The sequence below is a fragment of the Euprymna scolopes genome, chromosome 1, assembly GCF_053919585.1.
Source record: "Euprymna scolopes isolate OS-2025 chromosome 1, ASM5391958v1, whole genome shotgun sequence".
Classification (NCBI taxonomy): domain Eukaryota; kingdom Metazoa; phylum Mollusca; class Cephalopoda; order Sepiida; family Sepiolidae; genus Euprymna; species Euprymna scolopes.
The window spans coordinates 9,424,063-9,433,247 of NC_136482.1; positions in this window are offsets into that span (position 1 = coordinate 9,424,063).

Consider the following 9,185-nt stretch of genomic DNA (forward strand, 5'->3'; position numbering starts at 1 on the left):
CACTAAAATTTCCTTCTCTTTAACAGCGCCAGCCCCCCTTCCTTTTTGAATTTCCAACATCAATTTTCCGTTTCTCTTAACTGCGTCACACTGTGCACGTGAAACTTTTTCAAATATTTTGTACTGGTATATTTTTTGGTTTCTTAATCTCATTCACCCAGAGGAAGTCTCGAAATAAAGACGAAACGTTGGTGAACACATAATACGGTTTGTTCCTTTTTTATTTTCTCTCTCTCTTTCTCTCTCTCTCTCTCTCTCTCTCTCTCTCTCTCTCTCTCTCTATATATATATATATATATATATATATATATATATATATATATATATATATATATATATATATATATAATAATAAAAGTTACAATAAGTTTACTAAGGTAATCAAAATGGTAAACTTAAAATATATTATAAATATTAAAGAGTTAATATTTACAAGTAAAATAAACTCAGCCAGATATAAAAAGCTCAATAAAACCGAAAAGGAAATAGAGCTTATAATATGAACAAATGATTAATAAAATATGTTAAAAGACATCTTGAAAAAGAGTTAAAAACATATTTAATTTTAAAAAAGGAAGCACAAGATAAGTGGATAGTCCTTAATCCACAGAGTTTCGAAGAAATACTCTCCTTCTCATCAGAGGGCAGGAATTAGCAAAATGCAGGATCGGATTTTGCATATAAAAGTATTTAATGAAACTACAAGTAAGTCAAAGATCTTACTTGGTTAAAAAAAAAAAAAAAAAAAGGGGGTGAGGTAAGGGGAACAGGAGGCAAAAGAAAAATAATAAAAAGATTTCACATGAATGGATAGTCCGGTGAAGGGTAAAAATCCAAAAATGGTAAAATCCAAAATGGTCGAATTTAAACTTTCAGTCCACTGGGTAAATTCCAAATGGTCCAAAATCATTCAAAAGGCAAAGTTCCTTGGAAAAAAGCGCAAATGGAATGAATTCCAAATCATTAAAAGAAAAGTACTAGAGATAATATTTGAAACACATCTGTCAAGGCTGGATGAATAAAAAAAAATTAAGGCTTAAAAACAAAAAACAAAAAAAAAACCCCGAAAAACGGTCACAAATTAAATTTGAAAAGCAAGGTCAAACTGACCCAGACAAAAAGCGCGAAAGTTAGCGTTAATAATTAGGTCAGCTTAGATATGCACGTGAAACTCTCAGAAATAAATTAAGAAAACTGATCAGAAGAACAAATAAATGGCCAAGTTCAAGAAATGGGGCGTCTGTTATAAATATACATACATATATACATATATATATACATATATATATACACAAACACACACATACATATATATATATATATAAAAAAAAATTTATATAAAACTGTTTATGTAAAATTACATAAACAGTTTGCTCATGCATCAAAAGAGAAATTGGTATCATTGGTGAAAGGCAGTAGGGCCTTTAAGGATAAGGAGATTAAGGATGTCTGTGATTTGTGTTCAGTTTGTTTAAGGTTTAGAAGACTCCCTCTTCATTTGGTGGCAGGATTGGTTCTTTGAAACCGGTTTAATGACTATATGTATGGACTTAAAAGAATTCAGACATAACCAATGCTGGATTTTACACTTAATTGATACATCCACTGGGTACTCTGTTGCCAAGAAGAGTGAAGAAATTATTTGCAATATATTTTTAATGTGGATAGCATATTTTGGAGTTCCTAAACGCTTCTTGAGTGATAATGGGAGAGAATTCAGTAATGATGATTATAGAGAGATGAATGTAAAAATGAATATCAAAACTTGCACTACAGCCACTGAAAGTCCATTCAGTAATGGCACTGTGGAACGTTATAATTTAATATTGGCTGAAGCAATGGAAAAAACATTGGAAGATGATAAATATGAACCAGAAATAGCTTTCAGTTGGGCTATTAGTGCCAAAAATGCTCTCCAGAATCATTCTGGACATAACCCAAATGAGCTTGTTTTTGGATCCAATATAAATACGCCGTCAGTTTTAATAGACCAGCTACACGCACTAGATACTGCAACAACCAGTGATATGGTTAGAATCAATTTAAATGCTTTACATTCTGCGAGAAAAAAGTTTGTGGAGGCTGTTTCAAATGAAAAAATTTGGAGAGCACTGCGATTTAATATAAGACATTATGCGGATGAACAATTTGTGACAGGGGACAATGTTTACTGCAGAAGGCAAAACTATAAAGGATGGTGTGGCCCTGCCAAAGTTTTGGGTAAAGAAGGTTAATATGTATTGATCCCACATGGAAGAGCATTCTATAGGATGCATCCATGTCACTTGATGAAGACAAACAAGGACCTTGGAAGGCCAAGAAATAAAGAAAATGCAATTCCTTTAAATGAGGTGAATGAAGTCTTGGAAGAGGAAGTTAAAGATCAACATGATGAAAATTCCAATAGTAACAGAGAGGAACTGAAAAACAAAAATAGTACAAGGCCGAGTAAAGGGAAAATAGTGGAATATAAGATTCTTGGAAGTAATGAGTAGAAAAAAGGAAGATTATGGTTGATCAGTGGCGAGAACTTCCTCAAGTAACAGAAGGACATCATGAAAAACATGTTTTCCTCACAGCTGAACAAAAACAAGCAAAAGACGTGATTGATGCAAAGGAGAAAGAAATAAAAAAAAAAACCCTGAAAACTCATGAAGTGTATGAATGTGTCCCTAACATAGGTCAAAAATACATATCAACAAGATGGGTGATAACAGAGAAAGTTAAGGATAGCAAAAGAATAACGAAAGGTCGTCTTGTAGCAATTGGCTATGAAGAAAATTAACACAACCTAAAAACAGACTCTTCAACATGCAGCCGTGAAGCTATGCATCTCTTAATGTTAACAACCTCCATTAAGAATTGGCAGGTGGGGACCCTTGATTTCACCTCAGCATTTATGCAAGGTGATATGCTAGAGAGAAGTATTTCTCAGACCACCATCTGAGGCATGTCTGGAGTCACAAGTATGGAAGCTGAAAAGATGTGTTTATAGATTGAATGATGGGCCCCATTAATGGTACAAGAGAGTTACTCAGGAATTAACTGAACTAAAAGAAATGGTAAGTGTATATGACAATTCATTGTTGGTATGGCAGGACTTATCCGAGAACTTCATATGTATTCTGGCAATGCATGTAGATGACTTTATATTTCGCGGAAATGATTATTTTTAAAAAATGTGATTTCAGAATTAAAGAAAATATTTAAGATTGGAATGCATGAAAATGGAACCTTCAAATTTCTGGGATTGTGTGTGATAGGATCATTATAAACAAAAACAGTTATGTGTCATCTATTTTTCCAATAAATATAAAGAAAGGAAGATCCTTAAGGAAAAATGATGAGCTGAGTGAAGAGGAGAAGACAGATTTAAATGATATCAAATGATGTGGGTATCAACCCAAACTCGACTGATGTATCATTTGATGTGTGTAGGATGAGTAATACCGGAAAAATCTCCTAAAGTGAAGTTACTTTTTGAAGCCAACTATTAAAGTCACTATTAAAGCTAAAAGACAGGTTCCATATGCTTTCCACAGCTGAGAAATCCTTCAGATTTAAATGTGGTTTGCTATTTGGATGCTACCTATGCCAGCTTGGAGGATTTATCATCTTTTTTTATGGTAAGATGAATAGACTGGCTCTTATATACTGGTCATTAAAAAAAAAACTTGATCGAGTAACAACGAGTCCATTGGTGTCTGCAACTCTTGCACTCAATGAAGCTGCAGATGCATTAATAGCTACCATGTTGCAAGAAATCTTCAAACTACCCAAGTTGCCTAAAGTACTTTGTAAAACAGACAACGCATCTTTGGTAGAGACCTTAAAATCATCAAATCTTGTAAGTGACAGACGTTTGAGAGCTGATGTGGCCAGAGTGAAGAAAATGTTGGTAAAGGAAGAAATCCAGATTGAATGGATCAAGGGACAGGAACAAGTTGCAGACTGTTTGACAAAGATGGGAGCCTCTACTGAAATTCTAAGAGACTTGTGTTAATAAGCCATTTTTTTTTCTTTTGTTGGAACTTTGACTTACACTTGACACCAGAAGATACCAGCAATGTTAGAGTTATCGAACTTGGTGGCCTCCTTTATATTTAGTTATTTCCTTTGTCTCGAGTGGATATTGAATATGGCGTCTGGCTATCAGTAACACATGGTCATCCGATGTCGTGGGATGTACTACGTGAACTAACATATAACTAATATTGCCCCAATAAGTCACAGAAGTCAAATTACTAATAAAACTGTCAGATCACATCCGTTGGCATTCCCCAGTGTGGGCATCTTCTGTGGGCGGTAATACTCAGGAGGATTGCTTCCAAGAACCCAAGAACAAATTATTTTAACTTTATATATATATATATATATACTAGCATTTCAGCCCGGCGTTGCCCTGGTGTTTGGATGTGTATGTTGAGCAGAAAAACAAAAAAGTGGTAGTAGGAAGGCAGGCTTGAACCCGTACCGCAAAGAAGGAAAAGAACGGGGTAAACCCTAACGTTTATGCTGTTACGACCACCGCCAAACCGGAAACGACATTTTTTTAAGTTAAGGCTAGGCAATCTAAAGGAGATGATAACTTTCAAAAATATCGGCGAAAAAAGTGACCCTCACCCCTGTAGAAAAGTGACAGTTGTAGGGGAAGATATTAATGTTTTTAGCCAATTTTTCGATATTTGGTCGAACTTTAAAACGATACTGATCTTGGTAAAATCCGTCGCCTCTATTAAACGTTTAAGGCAGACATGCAAACAGACATACATACATACATTTATATATTGGTAACTAAAGATTTTCGACCCAAACTGATGAAAAAGCTTGCCCTATCTCTGAATACCCTTTATGTAAAATTTCAAATATTTAGACCCGAAATTCTCTGAGTAATTTGGAAGAGACCGCAGAGGTCAATTTTTTAAAACTTTGACCCCTATTATGACCCCTTAAAATTTATTGTTTTGGGCTCAAATCAAGTTATTAAGTTAGATCCATGTCCAAGGAACCTATATCTAAAATTTCAAGTGCGTAGATCTAAAATTGTCGGAGGAGTTTGGTAGAGTTCTCAAACGTCAAATCGTTGAAATTTGCCCCCTTAATCGCAAAATTTCTGGACGAAAATCAATCACATCGATTTTCCCAAATCTCAGTACCCTGTATATCAAATTTTGAATCTGTAAACTAAAAATTGATAGAGTTATTGCATAGGGAAATGTACACAGACAGAAACACACACATACACACAGACACACACACACAGACACGTTCACTTTTATAGATATACTAGCATTTCAGCCCGGCGTTGCCCGGGTGTTTGGAGGTGTATGCTGAGCAAAAAAAAAAAAAAAAAGAGTAAATTTTTTTTTAATTTGACCCCTATTATGACCCCTTAAAATTTATAGTTTCGGGCTCAAATCACTTTATTAAATTAGATCCAGGTTCAAGGAACCTATGTCTAAAATTTCAAGTGTCTAGACCCAAAATTGTCGGAGGAGTTTGGTAGAGTTCTTAAATGTCAAATCGTTGAAATTTGACCCCTTAACAGCCAAATTTCTGGCTGACACCCGTCACATCGATTTTCCCAAATCTCAGTACCCGGTATTTCAAATTTCGAGTCTATAGACTAAAAATTGACAGAGTTATTGCATAGGGAAATGTACACAGACAGACAGACAGACAGACAGACACGTTCACTTTTATAGATATATAGATAGATAGACAGATAGATGAAACAAAAATATATACGTATACATATTTATGTATATATGGAAACGATTTTGTGTTCATTGTAAGCTTTTTACGCAAATATTTCGCAAGTATAAATCATGTAGAATATCTGCATGAATATAATTACCCGTAATAGTTAACTAAAGGTGATCACCCTATAAGAAAACTGAAAAAACTAATAGGGAATTAATTAAAAATGAATGTTTAAAAGAATATGCAAATTAGCTAGATCTTTTGCTAATGAATGCAATTCGATAACTCATATATCACAAAATTGTATTTTCTTTTTAAATAAATAGAAAAATAGGGTTTTTAATATGAATATCACTACACACCAAAGGAATACGGAATTATAGGTATAAAGCTAGATAGATTTTATATAAAAAATATAATGCCTACTACGTTTTGGATCCCAATATAGATAAGGTCGGGGGGGCTAGTGGGTCGGTGTGGTGTGACAGCACTCTGTTCGACCTGATGGCCTCGTGCGATCTCATTGACAGATTCCGTCTGGATCATCCGGGGCGGGAGATGTGGACGTGGCATCCTAATGTGCCTTCCCATCCGAGTACTTACTTGGATCGGATGTTAGTTAGAAGAGGCGACATAGACTTTCTATCGTGCCCCACGTTCCACTTGTTAGGACACTCGGACCATAAACTCGTTATGGCCCGTTTGAACTTAAGTGCTAGTCCTAAACTAGCCGGATACTGAAAGTTCAACAGCACCTTGTTGGAGTTGGAGGACTACCGGTTGAAGGTTACCGAATTAATTCAACGGGCTTTAGTAGGGGCGGTTACAGGGAGTAAGTGGTGGGTTAGTCTTAAGGCCAAAATTAGGCGCTTCTCAGTCCAATAGAGCCAACGCCTCGCGTTAGATAAGGCTAAGGCAAAGAAGCGCTTAGAAGATAAGCTGACCGAGGCGGTGGAGGGGGGGACCCCCTAGAGGTAGCACTAGCTAAACAAGACCTCAACCGCTTAGCTAGCGAGCGGTATGAAGGTCAAGTAGTTAAGGCTAGATTAATGAAAGTTTCCAACGAGGCTGTGAATGTTGACGCTGTTGAGCGTAAGGCTGCTTCAAGGCACGGTTCGGACGGGTACATTCGTAAAGTACATAACGTGGAAGGACACGCCCTAGTTTTGACTCGGGAGATCTGAGAGTGGTTTCGGGAGCATCTATCGGAGCGCTTCACCCAACTACCCAGACTCAGGGTCGAGGAGTTTGGCAGCTATTTGGCTGACTCGCCCCGCCTCACGGCGGCTCGGACAGCTAGCTTTGATGGTCTTGTTACTGAACATGAGGTCATTACTGTGTTGAAGCAGGTCGGCTACAACAAATACCCGGGGCTTGATGGTTTACCCTACGAGTTCTACTTGAGGCTGTCGCCCATGTTGGTCCCTATTCTGAAGGATATGTTCAACCATAGGTTTGCTCAGGGTTCCATCCCTGGACAGGTGACCAAGGGAGTGATCACATTGCTGAGGAAAGGTCAACGGCATGGTGGGGTGGAAAATTTCGACGATTTTAGGCCTTTGACTCTGCTAAACACAGAGTTAAAGATTTTGGCAAAGATTCTTGCAAATCGTTTGCAGGTTGTCATCACTGACTTGATCGAACCGGACCAGACTTATGCTGTGAAGGGGAGATCGATTCAAGACAATTTGCATTTGATACGCTCGATCATAGAGGGGACAGAAGACGACGCCGAAGCCGCGCTGATCAGTTTAGATCAGTCCAAGGCATTCGATAGGGTCGACCATCGGTTCCTGGGAGCTGTGTTAGAGGCTGCCGGATTTAATCCGGACTTCCGCAAGTGGATCTTTGTCCTGTATTATAGGCTGACGGTAGCAGTGCAGATCAACAGTAAGCTGTCGGAGTCGTTCTCTGTCTCTCGGTCGGTGCATCAGGGTTGTACGTCCTGGCGTTGGAACCATCTTCAACCGCAGCAAGTCTGTCGGCCTGTGGTTGGGGGCTTGGACCGGGGTAAACTCGCTTCCAGGTATTTTCAGCTGGACCGATGAACCGGTCCGTATTCTTGGTGTCTGGTTTGGACCGGGACTTCAGCTGGAAAAGAATTGGTTGGAAGTATATGGCAAAGTCAAATCGTCGGTGAAGACTTGGATTGGAAGGAAATTGTCCTTGAAGGGTCGGGTGGAGGCGTGTGCTACATACGTCTTTTCGCTCATCCTTTACCGATTGTCTGTACTTCCTCTCCCTGCAGAACGACTAACCCGCTTGCAAGGGCGCCTCGATTCAATATTGTGGAACGATGGTAAGCATTATGTCTGCAGAGAGGTTTGTGTCCAGAGTCCGAGCGAGGGAGGCCTGGGTCAGCCCAGTCTCTTGTGTCACAGAAATGCCGAGAGATTGGCTTTCCTGGATCGTTCGCTTGAAGAAGACGCTCCTTGGGTCCCTGTGGTTGAGAACTCGTTTCCCAATCTCAAACCCAACCCCTCGTAGACCGAGGGGAGAGTCTAAGTTCTTCTCCAAATGCCGAACCGCTCTTAGAGCTTTGCCGGGGACCAGTGTCCTCGATCAGCCAAGAAAGAAACTTTATCGGGAGCTAGTGGAGGGGACCGCGAAGGATCCACTTTGTAGGCGGATGGGATGGTCAATGGTGATTGTCCGTTCTCATTGGAGTTGGGCGCCGGGACGGGAGATTCTGAACAAGTTGGAATTTTCCCTCACCTGCCGACTGGTCCAAAACGCACTGCCCCTTCTCGACGAACTCTGCCGGTATAAAGAACATATGCAGGGCTTCTGTCGCGCTGTGATGAACGTGAGCGCGAAACGATCGGGCACGCGTTTTTTAGTTGCAGCCAGATCCAGCCCTTATTGGAGTATGTCGGAGAGGTAACGGCTCGCATCGATGCCGAATGTCCGCTCGATCTCGACGAAGGTTATTTTGTGTACAACATGGAGCCGCCATTCCCCAGGGAGAAAAGAATGGTTTTCCTGGCGATCCTGGCAGTAGCGTGCATGGTGATTTGGATCACGCGTCTCAAGTTGGTCCGCGAAAGGACATCTGTTCTGGATCGGGATCTGATCGTTTACTTTAAACATTTGCTTAAAGTAAAGATCAGATGCGATTGGAGGAGGTTACCTAGAGTGGAATTTGACAAGAGGTGGGTGCACAGCACTAGTCTGTGCATCCGTCAAGGAGCCAAGTTTCAATATGTATTCCCTCCTTAAGCATGGTACGGGCAGTGCTGGGTCCTTCGGAACCCATCCCACTTAGGTTCTAGCTAAGTCATTTTAAGAAGACTCTTGACTGGTGGTACAAATGAGATCCTGTTCCTAATTTTATTTTTTGTTACTAGAGAACCTCTTAGTCTGCCCATCCCCTTTGTGCCACATCCTTGTTTTTTCAACATCCCCGGTCACTCCCCCACTCAGAGGTCACCTTCCAACCCCCCTCCACCCATTGCTTTGTTTTCTCCCATTTCCATTAAGGT